The following is a 24,278-nucleotide window of genomic DNA, read 5'->3' on the forward strand; positions in this document are numbered from 1 at the left end:
TGAGTTTGTTGTCATTTTACTGTTCATATTTTTTATCTTCTTTTTCTTAGATAAGTCCCTTTACCATTTTATATGATAAGGGCTTGGCAATCATGAACTTCTTTAACTTGACCTTTTCTGGGAAGCACTTTATCTCCCCTTCCATTCTAAATGATAGCTTTGCTTGATAGAGCAATCTTGGATGTAGGACCTTGCCTTTCATAACTTAAACTACTTCTTTCCATCACCTTCTTGCCTGCAAGGTTTCTTTAGAAAAATCATCCGACACTCTAATGGGACTTCCTTTGTAGATAGCTGTCTCCTTTTCTCTTGCTGTTTTTAAGATTCTCTCCTAATCTTTAATCTTGGGTAATGTAATTATGATGTGCCTTGGTGTGTGCATCCTTGGACCCAACTTCTTTGGGATTCTCTGAGCTTCCTGGACTTCCTGGGAGTCTATTTCCTTTGCCAGAATGGGGAAGTTCCCTTTCATTATGTTTTCAAATAAGTTTTCAATTTCTTGCTCTTCCTCTTCTCCTTCTAGCAACCCTAGGAATCACATGTTGGAATGTTTAAAGTTGTCCTGGAGGTTCCTAAGCCTCTCCTCACCTTTTTAAAAAATTCTTGTTTCTTCATTCTGTTCTGGTTGAATGCTTATTTCTTCCTCCTTGTACACACCGTGGATTTGAGTCCCAGGTTCCTTCTCATCACTATTGGTCCCCTGTACATTTTACTTTGTTTCTCTTGGCATAGCCTTCATTTTTTCATCTAATTTGCGACTAAATTCAACCAATTCTGTGAGCATCCTGATTACCAGTGTTTTGAACTGTATGTCTGATAGGTTGTCTATCTCTTCATCGCTTAGTTGCATTTTTTCTGGAACTTTGATCTGTTCTTTCATTTGGGCCACATTTTTTTGTCTTGGTGCACCTGTTACATACTAAGGGGAGGAGCTTTAAGTATTTGCTAGGGCAGGGCAACCCTTGTCACTGAGTTGTGGTGTTGTATGTGTGGGAGGGGTCTGAGAGGGACCAATGGCACTTGTTCAGCTCTGTGATGGCTTTCATTCACTTCCGCCGCTACTCACAAGCAAATTGGGCCCTTCTGTTGCTGGTTCCCAGGTGGGTGGGTGGGTGGGTGGGTGGGTTTGTGTATTTTCCAGGACCCTGTGGGTCTCTCCAACAAACTCTCCTGTGAGGCTGAGAGTTTCTCCTGCCACCTCAATCCCCACAGGTTTTTTCAGTCAGAGATTCTGAGGCTTTATTTTCCTGCACTGGAATCCTGGGTTGCGTGGTCTGTCTCACTCTCCAGTTGTTCCTCCCAGTTTATCTGCACATGAATGTGGGATTGCCTGGTCCACCAGCCACCACTTTGCCCTGTCTGACATCCACCACCTTGCCTGCCCTGGTCCTCCAGCCTCTGACTTTCCATGAGTCTTCTCCATCAGGTTGCCCATCTCCACTCCTCCTACCAGTCTGGATGAATGTTTCTTCATTAACTCCTTGGTTCTTGGAATTCCCTACAGTTCAATTTTCTGTCAGTACTTATTGTTTTTGTTTTTTTAATTTGTTGTTGTCCTTTTGGTTGTGTGAGGAGGCACAGTGTGTCTACCTACACCTACATCTTGGCCACAAGTGTACACATGTATTTTCTTTATCCATTCATCTATTGATGATACATTCCATATCCTGTCTATTAAGAAGAATGCTGCAATAAACATGGAATGAAGAATCTTTTTAATATCCTGTTTATATTTCTTTTGTATATACACCCAGAAGTGGAGCTGCTGAATATTATGGCAGTTCTAATTTCCATTTTTTGAAGAACCTCCATAACATTTTCAATAGTGGCTTCACCAGTTAACATTCTGAACAATAGTGCTCAAAGGTTGCATTCCCTCCACATCCTTGTCAACATGTGTTGTCTCTTGTCTTTTTGATTGGAGCCATTCTGACAATTGTGAGGTGATATTCTATTGTACTTTTCATTTAAATTTCCCTGATAATTAGTTGTTAATTACCTTCTTACAAATCTCTTGGTCATTTGTATATCTTCTTTGCAAAAACATCTATTTAGATATGTTGCCCATTTTTAAATTGTTTGCTTTTTTGATATTGAGTTGTATAGTATATTTATATTTTTTGGATATCAATATTCCTCCCATTCCATAGGTTGCTTTTCCAAATTTTGATGGTCTTCTTTGTTGTAAAGATGTGTGTGTTTGTTGTTTGTTTCATGTTGTCCCACTTGCTTATTTTTAGCTTCCTGTCCTTTGCTTTTCTTATCAAATTCAAAAAATTATTGCTAAGACTGAGGTCAAAGAGGTTACAGACTATATTTTCTTTTAGTTTTATGGTGTCACATCGTACATTAAAGTCTTTAATTCATTTTCTGTAGATTTTTGTGTAGGGTGTAAGATTATCATCTAGATTCATTCTTTTCCTGTGGCTGTTTTCTCAACAGCATTTATTGCAGATAGTATCCTTTCCCCATTGAGTATTTTTGACTCCTGTGTCAAATATTAGTTGATCACATATGTGAAGGATTACTTATGGACGCTCAATTCTGTTTTATTGGTTACTTTTTATGCTAGGACCATACTGTTTTAATCACTTCAGCTTGTCTCCCTTAAGTTGTCCTTGATCTTAGAGGTAAAGCTTTCAAATTCTCTTTGTTGGATATGATTTTACCTGTGGGTATGTAGTATAGCCTTTTTTATGTTAAAGGATATTTTTTTATCCCTGATCTATTAATGATTTTTATCATCAAAATGTTGAATTTTGTCCAAAGACTTTTCTGCATCTGTGATGATAAAATGGATTATAGCTCATCCTATAAATGTGTTCTATCATATTATTAAATTTATTAATCATGTTTATCAACGATATGTATTATATATCATATTTATTAATACAATTTATTAATTTGACCATGATATTAATATCTCATTAATTTATCCCCAAGATATTAATCTTGGAGATAAATTCCACCTTATCATGGTATATGATCATTTTAGTGTTCTGTTGAAATCAGTTTGCTAATATTTTATTGAGAATTTTTGAATTCATATGCATAAGAGGTAATGGTTTACTGTTTCTTTTTTCATGTAATGTTCTTTAGTGGCTTTGGTGTCAGGTTAGTGCAGGCATTGTAAAATAAGATTGGGAATATTCTTTAATCTTTCTGAAGGAGTATAGAGGGTTCGATATTATATCTTCCTTAGAAGTTCAGTAGAATTCATTAGTCAAACTACATGTTGTCAAACTTTTCTGTGGTAAGAGGTTTTTGATTATAGATTCAATCTCCTTGCTTGTTATTGATCTGTTCATGTTTCTATAGCTTCATGATTCAGTTTTATAGGTTATATGTTTCTAGGAATTCATCTATTTCTTCTAGGTTATCATATTTATGACATCCAATTACACATAATATTCTCGTAAGATTCTATGCACTTTTGTGATATTAGTTGTACTTTTCCATCTTTTGTTACAGATTATATTTTTTGAGTATTCTCTTTTTTCTAAATTAGTCTAGCTAAATAAAGGGTAGTCAGTTTTGTTTATCTTTTCAAAATATTAGTTCTTAGCATTATTTTTTTTGTATTCCTCTAAATCCACTTTTAATTTATTTTTATTTTTTTAAATATATTTATTGATTATGCTATTACAGTTGTCTCAATTCCCCTCCTCCACTCCACTCCATTCGGCCCACACCCTCCCTCCCACATTCCCCCCCTATAGTTCATGTCCTTGGGTCATACTTATAAGTTCTTTGGCTTCTACATTTCCTACACTATTCTTACCCTCCACCTGTCTATTTTCCACCTATCATCTATGCTACTTATTCTCTGTATCTTTCCCCCCTCCCCCTCCCCCTCCCACTCCCCTATTGACAACCCTCTATGTGATCTCCATCTCTATGGTTCTGCTCCTTTTCTAGTTGTTTGCCTAGTTTGCTCTTGTTTTTGTTTTAGGTGTGGTCATTAATAACTGTGTGTTTACTGTCATTTTTACTGTTCCTATTTTTGATCTTCTTTTTCTTAGGTAACTCCCTTTAACTTTTCATATAATAAGGGCTTGGTGATGATGAACCTCTTTAACTTGACCTTATCTGAGAAGCACTTGATCTTCCCTTCCATTCTAAATGATAGCTTTGCTGGATACAGTAATCTTGGATGTAGGTCCTTGCCTTTCATGACTTGGAATACTTCTTTCCAGTCCCTTCTTGCCTGTAAGGTCTCTTTTGAGAAATCAGCTGACAGTCTTATGGGAACCCCTTTGTAGGTAACTGTCTCCTTTTCTCTTGCTGCTTCTAAGTTTCTCTCCTTCTGTTTCATCTTGGGGAATGTAATTATGATGTGCCTTGGTGTGTTCCTCCTTGGGTCCAGCTTCTTTGGGAATCTCTGAGCTTCCTGGACTTCCCAGAAGTCTATTTCCTTTGCCAGACTGGGGAAGTTCTCCTTCATTATTTGTTCAAATAAGTTTTCAATTTTTTGTTCTTCCTCTTCTCCTTCTGGCACCCCTATAATTCGGATGTTGGAATGTTTCAAGATGTCCTGGAGGTTCCTACGCCTCTCCTCATTTTTCCGAATTCTTGTTTCTTCATTCTTTTCTGGTTGGATGTTTGTTTCTTCCTTCTGGTCCACACCGTTGATTTGAGTCCCAGTTTCCTTCGCATCACTATTGGTTCCCTGTACAATTTCCTTTGTTTCTCTTAGCATAGGCTTCATTTTCTCATCTACTTTTCGAACAAATTCAACCAATTCTGTGAGCATCTTGTTAACCAGTGTTTTGAACTGTGCATCCGACAGGTTGGCTATCTCTTCCTCGCTTAGTTGTATTTTTTCTGGATCTTTGAAGTGTTCTGTCATTTGGGCCTTTTTTTTTTTTTTTTCCTCTTGGTGTGGCTGTTACTTAAAGGGGTGGAGCCTTAGGTGTTACCAGGGTGGGGTAACTCTGGTCACTGAGCTGCAATGCTGTATGCATGGGAGGGGCCCAGAGGGAGCAGTGGCACCCGCTCCCCTCTCCACAGGATTTCAGTCTTTCACTCTGCTACCCACAATCAAACCGGGCCCCTCTGGTGCTGGTTCCCGAATGGGTGGGCTTGTGCATGCCCTAGGCCCCTGTGGGTCTCTCCAACGACCTCTCCTGTGTGGCTGGGAGTCTCTCCTGATGCTGCTCCAACCCCCACAGGCGTTTTCAATCAGAGGTTTGAGGCTTTATTTCCCTGCGTTGGAGCCCGGGGTTATGTGGTCTGCTTTGCTCCCTGCCATTTGTCCGGTTTATCTATGCGCGAATGTGGGGCCGAGGGGTGCTACCTGCCGCTCTGCCTGCCCTGTTCTCCGCAACTCTGAGTTCAGCCCTCTGGGTTTATCTATGGGAATGTGGGGCCTTAGGGTCTGCTAGTGGTCAGACTGCCTGCCCTGTTGGTCCCACACTCCGCCAGTCTGGGTCCTGCCACGGCAACTCGAGTCCTCTCTGCCCCGGCTGCCTGTCTCTGCCCCTCCTATGGGTCTGGATGAATGTTTATTTTTTATCTACTTGGTGTCAGACTTCCTTGCTGTTCGATTTTCTGTCAGTTATGGTTGTGCGAGGAGGCGCAGTACGTCTACCTACGCAGCCATCTTGGTTCTCTCCAGTTCTTAGCATTATTGATCTTGTCTATTGTTTCTTTTGTCTCTATTTTATTTATTTTCATTTTGATCTTTGTTATTTCCTTCTTTCTGCTACCTTTGGTATTAATTTGTTCTTTTTTTCTCCATTTCCTTTAGGTGTAAGTGTGTGTGTTTTTAATTTAATATCTTTCTTCATGGCTGTAAACTCCCATTTAAGAACAGCTTTTGAACCATCTCATAGGTTTTGGTGTATGCTTATATTTTCATTTGTTTTGAGATTTTTTTTTCTTGTCTGAGTCATTGGTTGCTCAAAAGTATGCTGTTTATTTTACATGCTTGGAGATTTTTCCAGCTTCCCTCTTGTCATTTCCTTGTTTTTTTACCATTGTGGTTTAAAAGGATACTTGGCATAATTTCAATCTTTTTAAATTTGTTAGAACTTGTTTTGTAGCCTAGCATGAGATCAATCTTAAAAAAAGGTTCTTTGTGCATTGAGAGGAATGTGTTTTCTGTTGCTGTTGGACAAATGTTCTAAATGTATCTGTTAGGACCATTTGATAAAAAGTGTGGTGTAAATCGAATATTTTCTTGCTGATTTATGTCTGAAATATCTATTTATTGCTGAAGTATGCTATTGATTTTTTTCTACTGCTATTGTGTTATTGTCTATGTCTCAGATTTGTTAATATTTGCTTAATTTAGTTAGCTGTTCCAATGCTTGTTGATTATATATTTATAATGGTTATATCTTCTTAATGAGCTGATGTCATTATCATTATAATGATAATATTATTTTCTCCTTTTACTATTTTTGGCTTAAAATCTATTTTGTCTGACATAAGTACTGTTGCCTCCACTATTTTTTGTGTTCCAGTTGAAAAAATATCTTTTTCTCTCCCTTTGCTTTGAGCTTATGTTGTCCTTCAAGGTGAAGGGAATCTTCTGTGAAAAGCATATAGTTGGGTCTTTTTTTTTTTTTTTTTTTTTTAAATTCAGCTACTCTATGCCTTTGTTTTGGAGAATTTAGTTCCTTCACTTTTAAAGTATTTGCTGAGAGGAATGAAATTACTAATCTTACTGTTTTCTGGCCATTTTGTAATTCCTTTTTACCTTTAATTTATTCTCTTGTTGTCTTCCTTTGTGAATTGATGACATTCCATGGTGATATAATTTAATTCCCATCTTTTAAATTGTGATTTTTACTATAGATATTTGCTTTGTGGTAACTGTGAGACATGGAACAGGCTAGTCCCACATCTACATGTGGTGGATAAAAACTCTGGAGCATTATCTCAAGACAGAGCAGGCCCAGTCCCACACAAGTTCCCCCAGCCTGGGGTTCCAGTGCCAGGATGAAAGTCCCCACAACTTCTGGCTATGTAAACCTGTGGAGATTGAATTGGTGAAAGAAACTGGCAGAGTCCCAAGAAGTTCCTCTTAAAGAACACACACACAGTTTCACCTACACAGACTCATTCGCTCTGAGTTCCAGCACCAGGGTGGAAGCTTGAAGGGCACCAGTGGCACACTGGGAGAGGCCAAAGTGTCTGGCATCAGGGTGAGCCCAGAGCCACAGAGCTTGCAGACTGATGCCATATTTAAGACATCATCAACCTGGCTAACACTGTTTGACCCACCTTGGAGATCCCAAGAGACTCTGTCCTACTCAATTTTCAGGGTCACCCAAACTGCTTTACAACTTCCTAAATCCTATCAAACAAGCAACAACTGGCCTCAGTAAGCTCCAAGATGGGCACTAGTAGCAGCCAGATTAGTTTCATAGCTTGGCTTTGTCTGGGAATCTCCAAGCCCAGCATAAGTAGCAGCCTTCTCAGATTGCTTTACAGTTCAAGAAGGGTGGTTCTGGGCAAAACCTAATACATAGAAATGAACACAGAGAAGCTGCCAAAATGAGCAGACAAAGAAACATGGCCAAAACGAAAGAACAGATCAAAACTCCAGAATAAGAACTAAACAAAATGAAGATGAGCAATCTATTAGATGCAGAGTTCAAAACACTGCTTATAAAGATGCTTAAGGAACTTAGTGAGGACCTCAGCAGCATGGAAAAGATCCAGTCAGAAAGAAAGGATTCATTAATTGAAATAAATAACAATTTACATGGAAACAACAGTAGAGTGGATGAAGTTGAGAATCACATCAATGATTTGGAACATAAGGAAGCAAAAAACAACCAATCAGAACAAGAAGAAACAGAATCCCCCCCCCAAAAAAAATATATGGGTAGTATAAGCAGCCTGTGGGACAACTTCAAGATGTCCAACATTCATTTCCTAGGGCTGCCAGAATAAGGGAAAGAGAAAAAAAAAAAAAAAAGGAATTCTATGAGATAACCAAAAGAATAAAAGTGATTGTGAGAAGAGAAAGGGAAATAGAGCTAATACTGGTAATTTATTGAAAGAGGAAAACAGGAAAAGGAAGACAGAAAAATAACAAAAATAATAGGACAGAATAATGGAGCAGTGAGGTAATCAAATATTAGGGTATATTAGGAGATATGAAAGAAAAAATAGAGCACTAAAAGTAAAAAATAGATCAAATAATAAAAAATGTATGAAAAAGAAAAAATAGGGAAAATAGTAAACAAAGAACAAAGTGGATTCATCTCAGCAGAATTAGATCTTGCCTGGTGGTTTGTTGCTTTAGAAACCACTCTGATGTCTGAGTCTGGTGTAAGCCAATGTCAAGTGCTGTCTACATCTGGCCCTTGGCAGTCTTTTACAAGTTATAAGTGATCCACACTTTGTGGTTGATTCCTCTGTCATTGGCTGCTTCCACGATGGGCCAAGTTGCTCTGCAAAGCTGCCTTTTATCAGCACTGGGTCCAGGAGTGTGTCAGTAAATGTCCCAATTCACTGCCCAATCTGCCTCTGCCTGTCTCGGCCTGCTGGCCTGCTGTCAATCTTAGACTAGTCATAGACCTGACTATTTTTGAGAGGGCTTCTGATGGAAACAGGGCTATGATTACTGAATGTCCATAGCAGGTGCTTTTCAGACTTCAGGGAAAATAGTGGGTGTTTTTCCGCTTCCCAGTCACTAGTCTGAGTCTGTCCAGGATTATTTGCCTGTACTTGGCAGGGAAGGACCCCTAGTAGTCCCCCAAAGCCCAGATTTTGGGTATGCAGGATGCCAGGAAGGGGTTTCTGTGGCTCTCCTATGAGGGGGAAGCATCAGTCTGTTTCCCAGGAAAGTGTATAGATTAGCTTCACCCTACATCTAGTTTCTAACAACACCTGGATCTTTTTATGTTGCAGTCTCCTCAACAAGTGTAAAGTTGCAAGATGGGAGAGAAAAAAAGAGAAATACAAACAACAAAACACAAAGACAAAGCAAAAATGAAAAAAGAACAAAAATAGGTGCAGGGTAGAGTGAACAGGTTTTCAGAGGTTGTGGTGAGTGGATTTCCAGAGGGTGGGATGAGTGGTCCTACAGGGTAAGGTAATTGATTTTCCCCTGGGAGGGGCTAACTCTTCTCAACAAAGATGGCTACTGTGGAGCCAGGTATATCTTGGCCCCCAAAATCCCACAGCTACTCTCCCAAGTCTCTCCACAGTGCCTCCTACTCCAGACTCTCCTTGTGAGACTCCAGTCCATGCAGCCCTACCTTCACTGGAGCTCAAGGTGAGCAGCCACAAACACAAAACCTGTGCCTTGCCCCTTTAAGAAAAAAAAAAAAAAAGAAAGAAAGAAAGAAAAGATGATGGTAGGTTTGTCTACAACTGTTTTCATCTCTTCCAAGCAGAGAGAGATCCCACTGTGCAGATGCCTTGATCTCCTGATCAGGATACTCTGGGAATGTCCTTTGTGTGGGTTATGTGTACTCTCCTGTTGCATTTGGGTCCTGATTGTTATTGCCCTGTTTGTTAGTGGGAACTCCCCTCTATCTGGCCGACTAACGCGTTCAGCCTCTACCACATCTGCCTCTACCTTGAGAGGGCTTCTAGGTGTGGGTGGGATTCCCAGTCAGGTCATGGACAGGAGGCAATTTATCAATGTTTCTCCCCCACATGATACCTCTCTCTCCCCCAAATCAATAGAATATATCCTGCATGCATTGTCTTCTTTCAACTGTCATCCAGATGGGGTCAGGAAAGGGATGGAAGAGTCTAACAGCAGAACTATAACATGCAATGATGGCGGGGCCCTCATGTTTTTCCCTCCATTGAGTATCAGCCTTGGGCTCTTGCCCTGTGCTCCTACTGCAGCCTCTGTAGCCACAGCCTCCTCAGCCCTGTCTCTCTGCCCTTGGCACTCCTGGCTCCTTGGTCAATTTGCAGCCTCCTCAGTCAGAATCTGTCCAGCTCATGGTTCAAGCAGCTCTCGGAGTCAGGGAAGTGACAGTCCCCTCCCTGGCAAATACCACAATTCCCAGACCCTGTCTCCTGGCAGCAAGTTGTGTGGCCCTGCCAGGCAGAGAGAGCATGGAGGCAAGGCCTGATGCCAAAGCATGGCTGGTCTGGCTGCTTCTTCCCGAGGAGGATTTTATAAATTTCACAAAACAGTGCATACACTCCAAACTTGCACAGCAAGAAGTGCCAGTCTGGGCAGCACTGGTAGCAGCAGCTCTGCCTGGAAAGCCTGGACCCCCAGCCAAAACATTCTCACAGATGGACAAACACTCCCACACCCACCCACATGCTCACTCACACTCAACTAGATTTTCAACTTTGGTGTGTAGTTTAGCTGCAAGACTGTTCTAGGATTGGGAGCAAGTGGACAGAACTTCCAACTACTCTGCAGCCATCTTGAAACTCCTCAAATTTGTTGTCTTGTTTTGCATGGTTATATAAATGGTGCTTACTGTATGTATTACTGTCAGCTTTTTTAATCAATAGACTTGTCATATTCTCAAGGTTAATATTTGTTATTTCAACATTTCCAGTTTCACTGATTTATAGTGTTTAATTGTACAAATAAACCACAATTAATGGACCTATTCTGCTGAAGGACATATAGTTGCATCAGTATGCATTTGTATATATATGGAAACATATGGACACACATATATACATATACATGCACTCAAAACAGTTTTATAGAATTATAAAAAACTCAAGTTTGTGTATCCTGTATGAATATATGAGAAATTCTATAAGGCTATACTTAGGAGTGATATTGCTAGATAGCATTATATGTGACCTATCAACTTTAATATAAAAAAGAACTTGCCATTAAAAAATATAGGACATCAATATCTGTAATCATATTAACAAAATAATTAGATAGGCACTTCTTTTAATCTACATTTTCATCAAGACCAGGTATTGTCCATCCTTCATTTCTCCTGCCCCTTGAAAAACAGAATAAGAATGTGAAACAAGGTTCATGGTAGCTTTAATTTGTTCCCTGTAATCTCTGTGAGGATCAGCAAATTTTCATAAGTTTATTTTTAGTTAGAATTTCATTTTATGTTAATTAACTATTCATAATATTTATCAGAATCTTTATCTAATTCCTACCCTTTTGCAGTTCTTTATTTTGGATGCTGACTCTTTTTTAATATATTTGTTACAGATAAATTTTTATAGTCTGTAGTGCATTATGTCACATTTGGTATTTTTTGATGTACAGAAATTTATACTTGCTAATAAAGCTTTATCAATCTATTATTGACATGTTTTTCATTTGTTTATTTTATAAATAAACAAAAATTTATAATTTTTTTCTTTATATCAAGACAATATACATATTTTTATATATTTCCTCCAAAGGTCTTAAAGTTTTGTTTCCCTCCCTCATTTTTAACTTGTCTTTAATCTATTTTTATATCATATAGTGGGTTCAATTTTATTAATTCAAAAATCATTTTATGAATGTTTCATATGTTTCTCAGTGATTTAGACAGCAATTTTAAGTCACTTAAATGTTCATGTTGCATCTGCACATCTCTGAATTATCTACTGTTCTTTCTTTTCCTTCCTTCCTTCCTTCCTTCCTTCCTTCCTTCCTTCCTTCCTTCCTTCCTTCCTTCCTTCCTTCCTTCCTTCTTTAGAGGAAAGGAGTTTCTGTTTTCCAATCAGTGGCAAAGGTATACCTAGTAGGCATAACTTTCATCTACAAATAATGACAATTATAATTCTTTCCAATTTGGGTGCTTTTTATTTCTTTTTTTGATTGCTGTGGTTAGGATATCCAGTACTATATTGAACAAGAGTGGTGACAGAGGAGAACCCTGTCTTGTCCTTAACCATAAAAGAAATGCTTTGTTTTTCACCCTTAAATATGATGATGGCTGTGGTTTTGTCTTACATGCCTTTTATTATGTTTAGGCATTTTCCCCCTATTCCCACTTTGTTGAGAGTTGTTGTTTTTTTTCTTTTTATCATAAATAGGTCCTAGATTTTAACAAATGTATTTTTGCATCCATTGATATGACCATGTAATTTTTATCCTTTTTCTGAGAATGTGATATATCACATTTATTGATTTACAAATATTGTACCAACCTTTTATCACCAAAATAAATACCACTTGATCATGGTGTATGATCTTTTTATCATTTTTCTAGATTCAGTTTGCTAAGATTCTGTTGTGAATTTAGCATCTATGTTCAACAGAGGTATTACCCAATAATTTTTTTGTACTGTTGTTATCTGGTTTTAGAATTAAGGTAATGCTAGACTTTTAAAATGAGTTTGGAAGTGTTCCCTCTTCTTAGATTATTTGGAATAGTTTGAGAGAAATAGTTGTTCTTTAAATATTTGGTAACATTTTCCTGTGAAGACATCTTGCCTAGGACTTTCATTTGTGGGGCTTATTTTGGTTACTGTTTCAATTTCGTTATTTGTAATTGGTCTATTCAGATTTTCTGTCTCTTCCTGAGTGAGTTTTGGAAGATTGTATGTTTCTAGAAATTATCCATTTTGCCCACATTTTTCAATTTTTAATATATATTTGTTCATAGTATTTTCTTATAATCCTTGGTATTTCTGTGGTGTCAATTGTTACATTCCTTTCATTTTTGATTTTATTTACTTGGGTCTTCCCTATATTTTTCTGTTCTTTTTTATTGTTCTACAAGTGCAATTGTCTCCATTTTTACAACAACATGGCCCAGTGCCCCACCCATTCCTGCCTCCCACACTTGAACATACCCCTTTTTGCATTGTCCATGTGTCCTTTATGCATGTCCCATTATGGATCTTCCCCTATATTCCACCATTATCCCTTTTGCCTATGGTAACTGTCACATTGTTCTTTATTTCAATGTCGATGGTTATATTTTGCTGGCTTGTTTGTTTTGTTGATTAGGTTCCAATTATAGGTGAGATCATAAGGTATTTGTCTTTTACCACCTGGCTTATTTCACTTAGCATTATGCTCTGCAGTTCCACCCATGCTTTCACAAAGTGTAGGAGATCCTTTTTTCTTTCTGCTGCATAGTATTCCATTGTATAAATATATAATAGTTTCTTTTTTTAATTTATTTTTTTAAATTTTTTATTGTTATTCAATTACAGTTGTATGTCTTTTCTCCCCATCCCTCCACCCCACCCCAACTGAACCCACCTCCTTCCCCCACCTTCACCCTCCCCCTTGATTTTGTCCTTGTGTCCTTTATAGTAGTTCCTGTAATCCCCTCTTCCCACTGTCCCCTCCCCACTACCCCCTGCCCATTGTTAGATCGTTCTTAACTTCAATGTCTCTGGTTATATTTTGTTTCCTTTTTCTTCTATTGATTATGTTCCAGTAAAAGGTGAGATCATATGGTATTTGTCTGTCACCGCCTGGCTTATTTCACTTACCATAATGCTCTCCAGTTCCACCCATGCTGTTGCAAAGGGTAAGCTCCTTCTTTCTCTCTGCTGCGTAGAATTCCATTGTGTAAATGTACCATAGTTTTTGGATCCACTCATTTGCTGATGGGCACTTAGGTGGCTTCCAGCACTTGTCCATTGTGAACTGCACTGCAATGAAAATTGGTGTGCATAGTTTCTTTTGAATGGATGTTTCAGTATTGTTACCACATAATCATAGAAGTGGATTTGCCAAGCAAAAGGCAGTTCAACTTTTAGTTTTCTGAGGAAATTCCATACTGTTTTCCACAGTGGCCTCACCAGTCTGCATTCCCACCAATAGTGCACTAGTGTTTTCCTTTCTCCACAAGCTCTCCAACACTTGTTAATTGATTTGTTTATTATGGCCATTGTAACTAGAGTGAAGTCATACCTAATTGTGGTTTTAATTACCATCTCTCTGATGGCTAGTGCTGCTGAACATCTTTTCATACGTCTCTGGCCTCTCTGTGTATCTTCCTAGGACAAGTGTCTTTTCAAGTACTTTGCCCATTTTGATTTTTTTTTGTTTGTCCCTGTAGTGGAGTTGTGTGAGTTCTTTATATATTTTGGAGATCAAACCTTTGTCCAAGGTATCATTGGCAGATATATTTTCCCTATTGTTGGTTCCCTTTCCAATTTACTGTAGGGTTTTTAATTTATTATTATTATTATTATTTTGCCATGAAGAAGATTTTTATTTTAAGGAGTTCACATTTGTTTATTCTTTCTTTTATATCTCTTGCCCAAGGGGACATATCGGTGAAAATATTGCTGGATGGAATATCTCAGACTTTCCTGCCTATGTTCTCCTCTAGGAATTTTGTCATATCACAACTTGTATTTAAGTCTCTTATCTACCTTGAATTTATTTTTTCTGTATGGTTTAAGTTGGTGATCGAGTTTTATTTGTTTGCATGTAGCTGTCCAAATCTCTGAACTACATTTCCTGTAAAGGCAATTTTTACTCCATTTTATGCTTCTTCCCCCTTTCTCAAAACTAATTAACTATAGTTAGGTTTATTTCTGGGTTCTCTATTCTGTTCCATCGGTCTTTGTGTCTGTGCACACTATCCACACATTCATATTATCTGCAAACAGTGATAGTTTTACTTCCACCTTTCCAATTTTGATGCTTTTCATTTCTTTATCTTCTCTGATCACTGTTGCTAGGACTTCAATACTACATTGAATAGAAGTGGTGAAAGAGGACATCCTCGTATTTCCCTGATGTTAGTGGGAAAACTTTTATTTTTTTCCCCATTAAGAATAATGGCTATGGTTTCTGGTATATGGCATTTATTTTCTTATTTTTTAAATTATTTTATTGTTATTCGCTTACACTTGTCTGCATTTCCCCCCACCAGTCCCCACCACCCCACCCAAACCCATCTCCCTCCCTTGCTTCCAGCCATCCCCTTGGTTTTGTCTATGTGTCTTTTATAGTAGTTCGTAAAAACCATTCCTCCCATTGCCCCTCTCCCCTCTCCTCTGGCTATTTTTACATTGTTATTAATTTCAATGTCTCTGGGTATATTTTGCTTGATTTTTTTCTTCTGTTGATTATGTTCCAGTTTAGGGAACATAATCAAGATCATATGGTATTTGTCCCTTACCACCTGGCTTATTTCACTTCACATAATGTTCTCTAGATCCAAACACAGTCTCTTAAAGGGTAGAATCTGCATCTTTCTCTCTGCTGCATAGTATTTCATTGTATAAATGTACGATATTTTTTTGATCCACTCGTTTGCTGATGGGCACTTAGGTTGCTTCCAGTACTTGGCTATTGTAAATTGTGCTGCTATGAACATTGGGGTGCATACATTCTTTTGGATTGGTGTTTCAGGATTCTTAGGGTATAATCCCAGCAGCGGAATTGCTGGGTCAAAGGGCAGTTCCATTTGTAGTTTTCTGAGGAAATTCCGTACTGTTTTTCACAGTGGCTGCCCTGGCCTGCATTACCACCAACAATGCACTAGGGTTCTCTTCTCTCCACATGCTCTCCAACACTTGTTGTTTGTTGATTTGTTTATAATGGCCATTCTGACTATTGTGAAGTGGTACCTCATTGTGGTTTTAATTTGTATCATTCTTATGGCTAGTCCTGCTGAGCATCTTTTCATATCTCTCTGGGCCCTCTGTATGTCCTCCTTGTAGAAGAATCTGTTCAAGTCTTTTGCCCATTTTTTTTAATTGGGTTATTTGTCTTCCTAGAGTGGAGTCATGTGAGTTCTTTATATATTTTGGAGATCAAACCCTTGTCTGAGGTATCATTGACAAATATGTTTTCCCATACAGTTGGTCCTCTTTTCATTTTAATGCTGTTTTCTTTAGCCATGCAGAAGCTTTATATTTTGATGAGGTCCCATTTGTTTATTCTTTCCTTTATGTCCCTTGCTCTAGGGGACATACCAGTGAAGATGTTGCTGTGTGGAATGTCTGAGATTTTCCTGCATATGTTTTCCTCTAGGACTTTTATGGTGTCACTACTTATATTTAAGTATTTTATCCACTTTACATTTATTTTTATGTATGGTGTAAGTACCCACTTACACCATACATAAAGTGATCGAGATTCACTTTTCTGCATGTAGCTATCCAGATCTCCCAACACCATTTGTTGAAGAGGCTATTATTACTCCAATTTATGCTTCTTCTCACTTTGTCAAATATTAATTGACCATTTAGACTTGGACTGTTTTCCTGTGCCCTCTCTTCTGTTCCATTGGTCTGTGTGTCTCTTCTTAGGCCAATAGCAGGGTATTTTGATTACAATGGCCTTTTAATACAGTTTAATATGAGGTATTGTAATCCCTCCTACTTTTTTCTTCTTTCTCAAATTTGCTGCAGATATTCGGGGGTGTTTGTGCTTCCATATACATTTCTGAATTTCTATATCTGTGAAATATGTCATTGGTATTTTAATAGACATTGCATTAAATTGATAAATCGCTTTGGGTAGTATGGCCATTTTGATCGTGTTAATTCTTCCAATCCATGGGCATTGTACATGCTTCCATTTGTTTGTGTCTTCCTTAATTTCTTTCTGCAATGTTATGTAGTCTTTGTAAAGGTATAGGTCTTTTACCTCCTTGGTTAGGTTTATTCCTAGGTATTTTATTTTTCTTGTTGTTATATCAAATGGGATTTTGTTCCTGATTTCTGTTTCTTATATTTCATTGATTGTGTGAAAAAATGCCTTTGATTTCTGAATATATTCTTATATTTCATTGATTGTGTGAAAAAATGCCTTTGATTTCTGAATATATTCTTATATCCCAGTATTTTGCAAAAATCATTCATTAGTTCCAGTAGTTCTTTGTTGGGGTCTACAGGGTTTTCTATGTACAATATCATGACATCTGTAAACAATGAGTTTTAATTCATCCTTTCCAATTTGATCCCTTTTATTTCTTTTCCTTGTCTAATTGCTGGGGCTAGGACTCCCAGTATTATATTGAATAAGAGTGGGGAAAGTGGACATCCTTATGTCGCTCCTGATCTTAGTGGGAAAGCTCTAAGATTTTGTTAATTGAGTATGATGTTGCCTGTAGGTCTCTCATATATGGCCTTTATACATTGAAGACTGCTCCCTCTATTCCAAAGTTGCTAAGTGTTTTAATCATAAATGGGTGCTGTACATTATCAAATGCTTTTTCCATATCTATTGATATGATCATGTGATTTTTGTGTTTCCTTTAGTTTATGCAATGTATTACATTTATTAATTTGCAAATATTGTACCATCCTTGCATCCCTGGGATGAATCCCTCTTGATCATGGTGTATAGTCTTTTTAACTTATTGCTAGATGTGGCTTGCCAATATTTTGTTGAGGATTTTAGCATCTATGTTCATCAGCGGTATTGGTCTGAAGTTTTGTTTTCTTGTGTATTTATCTGGTTTTGGAATTAGGATGATCACTGGCTTCATAAAAAGAGTTTGGGAGTCTTCCATCTTCTTGAATTTTTTGGAATAATATGTGAAGGATAGGGGTTTACTCTCCCTTAAATGGTTTGTAAAATTCTCCTGTGAAACTGTCTAGTCCAGAATTTTGCATGTCAGAAGCTTTTTGATTATTGTTTCAATTTCATCAGCTGTTATTGGCCTGTTCAGGCTTTCTGCTTCTTCTTCCTTCAGTTTTGGAAGATTATATTTTTCCAGAAATTTCTCCATTTCACCTAGGTTTTCAAATTTCTTGGCATATACATCTTCATAGTAATTGTTTACAATCCTTTGCATTTTGGTGGTATCAGTTGTAATTTCTCCTCTTTCATTTCTGATTGTGTTTATTTGGGTCCTGTCTCTTTTTTTCTGGATGAGTCTGGTTAAAGGCTCCTTGATTTTGATTATTTTTCCAAAGAACTGGGTCCTGGATTCATTGATCTTTAGAATTGTGCTTTTAGTCTCTATGCCATTTAATTCGGTTCTGATATTAGTTATTTCCTTCATTCTACTTGCTCTAGGATGTCTTTGTTTTTGTTACTCAAGTTTTTGTAGGTATAAGGTTAAGTTGTTTATTTGAAATGCTTCTGTCTTTTTTTAGATAGGCCTGTATTGCTATGAACTTCCCTCTCAGGAGTGACTCTGCCGTGTCCCATAAATTTTGGTTTGTTGTGAGTTCATTGTCACTTGTGTCCAGAAACTTTTAGATTTCTCCTTGATCTTATTCTTGACCCATTCATTGTTTAATAGCACACTATTAAATCTCCATGAGTTTGAATGTTCTTGAGTTTTTTCCTTGAGGTTGGTTTCTAGTTTCCATCCCTTGTGGTCAAAGAAAATGCTTGATATGATTTAAATTTTCTTGAATTTGTTGAGGCTAGCTTTGTGTCCTATCATGTGGTCTATCTTTGAAAATATTCCATGTGCATTTGAAAAGAATGTGTATTTTGCTTCTTTTGGATGAAAGGATATATATATATATCCTTAACTGATATATATATATATATATATCAGTTAAGTCCATTTGGTCTAGAGTATTGTTCAATGCTGCAATATATTTGTTGATATTTTGTTTGGAAGATCATCAATTTTTGACAGTTGGGTGTTAAAATCACCTACTATCATTGTGTTGCTGTCAATATCTTTCTTGAAGTCCTCCAAGATTTTATGTATTTGGGTGCTCCTAGATTGGGTGCATATATATTTACAATGTTTTCTCTTCTTGATGGATCCTTCCCTTGAGTGTTATGAAGTGACCTTCTAGGTCTCTTATTTTTTGGCTCTTTTTTTGAAGTCTATTCATCTGACTATTGCTACCCCAGTGTTTTTTCCTGTCCATTTGCTTAGAATATTTGTTTCCAGCCCTTTACTTTCAGTCTGTATAGGTCTTTTGTTCTTAGGTGGGTCTCCTGTAGGAAGCATATGTGTGGGTAATGCTTTATTATCCATTCAGCTATTCTATGTCTTTTGATTGGAACTTTTAATCCATTCATGTTTAAGGTTATTATTGATAGGTACTTATTCTTTGTCATTTTTTTGTACCTGTATTCCTCTGTCTCTCAATGTTTTTCTTCCTGTTCTTAAAACAGACCCTTTAGCATCTCTTGCAGGGCTAGTTTGTTGGAGGTATATTGTGTTAGACTTCTTTTGTCTGGGAAACTCCTTATTTGGCCTTCCATTTTAATTGAGAGACTTGCTGGATAAAGTATTCTTGGTTGCAGGCCTCTGGTTCTCATTAGGTGGAAAATTTCTTGCCATTCTCTTCTGGCTTGGAGTGTTACCAGTGAGAAGTCAGTTGCTAACCTTATTGGGGCCCCCTTGTACGATACTTCCTGTTTCTTCCTTGCTGCCTTTAAGATTCTCTCTTTGTCTTGGAATTTTGCCATTTTAATTGTGATGTGTCTTGAAATGGGCCACTTTGGGTTCCTCTTGATTGGGACTCTCTGTATTTCCTGGATTTGTGTGACTTTTTCTCTCATCACATTAAGGAAGTTTTCCATCATTACTTTTTCAAACAGGTTTTTTACCCCTTGTTGTTCTTCTCCTTCTGGTGTCCCTAGTATACAGATATTATTATGTTTCATGCTGTCGTCCATTTCCCTTAACCCCTCTCCATTCTTTCTGTGCCTCTTTTTCTTTTCTTGCCCTTTCTGGGTGTTTTTATCCACCTTGTCCTCCAGCCTGCTGATCCAATCCTGTGCTCCATCTAGCCTGCTTTTGATTCCTTCTAATGTGTCTTCAGTTCATAAATTGCATTCTTCCTTTCTTCTTGGCCCTTGTTGATATTTTCTATTTCCTTTTTCATGTTGATATAGTTTGCAATGAGTTCATTGTAGTTTCCCTATAGTTTTGGTAATTCTCTGTGTGCTCATTGAGCTTCCTTATAACTATTGTTTTGAGCTCAATATCTGATAGCTGACTTGCCTCTACTTCATTTAGCATTCTTTCTGAGGCTTCCTTCTTTCCTTTCCTTTGGGGATTGTTTCTTTGTCTTTCCATTGTTTGTGAGTCTCTTCTTGTTAGCCTCTGCTTCTTAAGTTGTTCTGTTCTGATTCCCTGGGTTTTCTGATGTGAACTTCTGTGATAGAAGACCTTTAAGGTTCAATAATGCAGTCTCCTTTATCTCCTGAGCTCACTGGTCTTAAATTGTAGTTTACATTGGTTCTCTGTGTGTCTTTGTGTTTTGATTGTTGTTGGATCTTTCTTTGGTAGGTCCTTCCACCCAGCTGGTTAACTGAGGGTCACTCCATCTACCATGTCTTGTATTCTGTTGTGCAGGTGTGGACAGGTTCTGTTGAAACTAATTCTTCTCTGTGTACAAGGTTTTGAGGCTTCTCTCTCTCTTTTTTGTTCAGTTGTTTGCTCTGAGTAATTTCTCCACCATTTAGTTGTATTTCCAGATCGGTCCTGGGTAGAGGTTAGTGTGGTTTGTACTACCTCCTTCACCTTCTTCTGTTGTTATCAGATGGTGATTCCTTTGTTAGTAGGTTTCCTCCTTCAGCAGGTATACTGATGTTAACAGCTCCCACCTACTCCTCTCATTTTTCTATGACCTCTACAATTTTTGTCCCCAGTCTTCATATATGCTGGGGTACTTTTGGCTGTTCACTTTGTTCCTCAGAAGATCAGCTAAGTGTTTCACCTGTGTGCAGGGGGAATTTGACTCTGCTCCCAGCTATCTCGCCACCTTCTTCCCCAAGATCTTGTATATGGCCTTTATTATGTTGTGGTCTTCTCCCTCTATTCCCACTTTGCTGAGTGTTTTTTTTTTTTTTTATATCATAAATGGGTGTTTTATCTTATCACATTATTTTTGTGTATCTGTTGATGTAATCATGTGATTTTTGTCTTTCCTGTTGTTTGTGTGATGTATTTTGTTTATTAATTTGTGAATATTGTACCATCCTTGCATCCCTGGGTAGATCCTACTTGATCATGGTACATGATCTTTTATTTATTGCTGGATGTGGTTTGCCAATATGTTAATGATTTTGGCATCTGTGTTCATCAGTGATATTGGACTATAGTTTCCTTTCTTTGTTCTGTATTTTTCTGGTTTTGGAATTAATATAAACTCTTCATAAAAAGAGTTTAAGAGTCTTCCATTTTCTTGGATTTTTTTGGAATAATGTGAGAAAGATAGGGATTAGCTTTTCTTTAAATTTTTTAAAAAATTCTCCTGTGAAACCATCCAGTTCAGGGCTTTTGTGTGCTGAAAGTTTTTGATTACTTCTTTGATTTCACTAGCTGTTGTTGGTCTGTTTGGTCTTACTGCTTTTCTTCATTCAGTTTGGGGAAATTATATTTTTCTGTAAATTCATCTATTTCACCCCAATTTTCAAATTTCTTGTCATGTAGTTCTTCATAATAGTTTATTAAAGTCCTTTGTATTTCTGTGATAGTTGTAATCTCTCTTCTTTCATTACTGATTTTGTTTATTTGGGTCCTCTTTTTTCTTGATGAGTCTGCATAAAGGCTTGTTCATTTTCTTTATCTTTTTGAATAAGCAGCTCCTGGATTTATTGATCCTTTGGGTTATTTTTTAGTCGCTATGTCATTTAATTCTTTCTGATTTTGTTTATTTCCTTCCACCTACTTGCTCTGGACTTCATTTATTGTTGTTCCTCCAGTTCTTGTAGATGTAGGGTTAGGTTGTTTATTTGAAATGTTTCTATGTTTGTTTGTTTTTTTTAAGTAGGCCTGTTTTGCTATGAACTTCCCTCTCATGACTGCTTTTGCTGTGTCCCATAAGTTCTTGAGTGTTTTCATTTCATTTTCATTTGCTTCCAGAAACTTTTTTTATTGTTTCTTTGTTCTCATTATTAGCCCATTCATTGTTTAATAGCATGCTATTCACTCTCCATGAATTTGAGTGTTTTTTTTTTAATTTTTTCCTTGAAGCTGGTTTTTAATTTCAGATCCTTGTGTTTTGAGAAAATACTTGATATAATTTCAATTTTCTTGAATTTGTTTTGGGGTTTGTTTTGTGTCCTATCATGTGGTCTGTCTTTGAAAATATTCCATGTGATTTTGAAAAAAATGTATATTTTGGTTTTTTAGGATGAAAGGTTCTATATGTATCTTTTAAGTCCCTTTGATGTAAGATGTTGTTCAATGCCACAATACCCTTATTAGTATTTTGTTTGGAAGGTTCATTCTGTTTTGACAGTGGGTTGTTAAAATCCCCTAGTATAAGGGTGTTGCTGTCTATATATTTCTTGAAGTCCTCCAAAATTTTTCTCATATATTTGAGTGCTCCTATGTTGGATGCATATATGTTTACAATGTTTATATCTTCTTGATGGATTCTTCCCTTGAGTGTTATGAAGTGTCCTTCAGGGTCCCTTTTTATGGCTTTTGTTCTGAATTCTATTTTGTGTTATGTAAGTTTTGCTATCCAGCTTTTTTTCCTGTCCATTTTTTGCTTGGAATATTTTTTCCCACCCTTCACTTTCAATCTGTGTAGGTCTTTTATCTTGAGTTGTGTCTCTTGTAGGCGGCATTTGTGCAGGCCATGTTTTCTTGCCCATTCAGCTACCTTATGTCTTTTGATTGGAGCATTTAACCATTAACATTTTTGGTCATTATTCATAGGTACTTATTCATTTTTCTCTGATTGTACCTATGTTTCTCCTTCTCTCACTCTTTTCCTTCATCTTCTAGCAGCCCTTTTAGCATATGTTGCAGTGGTGCTCTGGAGAAGGTATATTCTTTCAGCCATCTTTTGTCTGGGAAACTCCTTATTTTGCCTTCTGTTTTAATTGAGAGACTCACAGGAGTAGTCTTGGTTACAGGCCTTTGCTTTTTATTACTTGGAATATTTCTTGACATTCTCTCCTGGCTTGCAGCGTTTCTATTGAGAAATCAGTTGGTAGCATGTCAGACCTCCTTTTTGTTAGTTCTTGTTTCTCCCTTGCTGTGCTTTTAAAATTCTCTCTTTGTCTTGAAATGTGGCATTTTATTTTACTTAAGATTTTATTTTATTTTTAGAGAGAGGGGAAAGGACAGACAAAGAGAGGGAAACATCAATGTGTGGTTGTTTCTTCTGAGACCCCTACAGGGTACCTGGTCCACAACCCAAGCTTGTGCCCTGACTGGTAATTGAACCAGCGACCCTTTGGTTAGCAGGCCAGCACTCAATCCACTGAGTCATACCAGCCAGGGTCAAAATTTGACATTTTAATTATGATGTGTCTTGGAGTAAGCCTTTTTGGGTTCATCTTGATTGGGACCCTCTGTGCTCCCTGAACTTGTGTTGTTTTTCTCGTCTCCAAGTTTGGAAAGTTTTCTGTCATTACTTTTTCAAACAAGATTTCTATCCCTTGCTCCTTTTCTTCTCCTTCTGGTATTCCTGTGATTTGAGTGTTGTTGTACTTCACGTTGACTTGAGTTCCCTTAAGCTATCTTCATATTTTTTTAGTGTTTTTTCATGCAACTGATCTACCTGTTTGTTTTTTCTTTTAACTTTGTCTTATAGCACACTAATTGGGTCCTCTGCTTCATCTACTCTGTTTGTAATTCCTTCTAGTGTGATTTTATTTCAGAAATTGTATTCTCCATTTCTTCCTGGTTCTTGTTTATAGTTTCTATTTCCTTTTTCATACTGTTTTTATTCTCTCTAAGTTTTTTTGTAGTTGTCTGTGCATTCCTTGAGCATCCTTATAACCATCCTTTTGAACTCTCTGGATCTATCTTACATCCTTTCACAACTCCAGGTCTGATTGTCTTACGCTTGGAAGAAAAAGAAAACAAGCAAACAACAACAAAAAAGACAGCTTTCTGCTGAGTTTAAACTCACCAAGTAGTTCTACTGTTCTTCTTGGATGCTGCAGTCAGAGGTGGACTGGGTTCCATTTTTTTTTTTTTTTTTGCCTTTTCTGTCATTCTGCATTGGAGCCTCGTTCTGGGCTCCAATATTCACAAGTGTCCAGTCTCCAGCCCAGCCCTCAAACCATTGTGTAGCCCCTATTGTCCATATATGCCAGGTCAGCATCTTTAATCCATCTCATTGTGCTACTCTTTGATTAGTCCATGAGGTGCACCAAGTGGCAGCAATTGGCACTCCTTCTCCCTCTTTGCTGGCCTGGGCACTGTGCATGTGCAAAGTCCCTTCAAGGAAGTTTTTTCCCCTCATTAAATTAAGTCTCTCTGGGACTGCTACCCTTCTGAGCCCCTGCTGCCCCACTTTGATCAGTCCATGAGACACTCTGATTTGGAGCATATCATGCACCTCCTCTTCCCTCTTCACTGACCCAGCCAAGGGGCATGAGAATTCCTTAAATAGCAGCTGAATGTCTCTTTTTTTTTTTTTTTTTTTTTTTTTTTTTTTTTTTTTTTTTTTTGAGCAAATTCCCCATTTGCTCCAGCCGTTCCTAACAAGTGTCCGGCTTTTCACACAGCCCAAGTCTCTGAACCAGTCCCAAGACTATCTGGGTCAGGGTC

Source organism: Desmodus rotundus, chromosome 2 (genome assembly GCF_022682495.2).
Source record: "Desmodus rotundus isolate HL8 chromosome 2, HLdesRot8A.1, whole genome shotgun sequence".
Classification (NCBI taxonomy): Eukaryota; Metazoa; Chordata; class Mammalia; order Chiroptera; family Phyllostomidae; genus Desmodus; species Desmodus rotundus.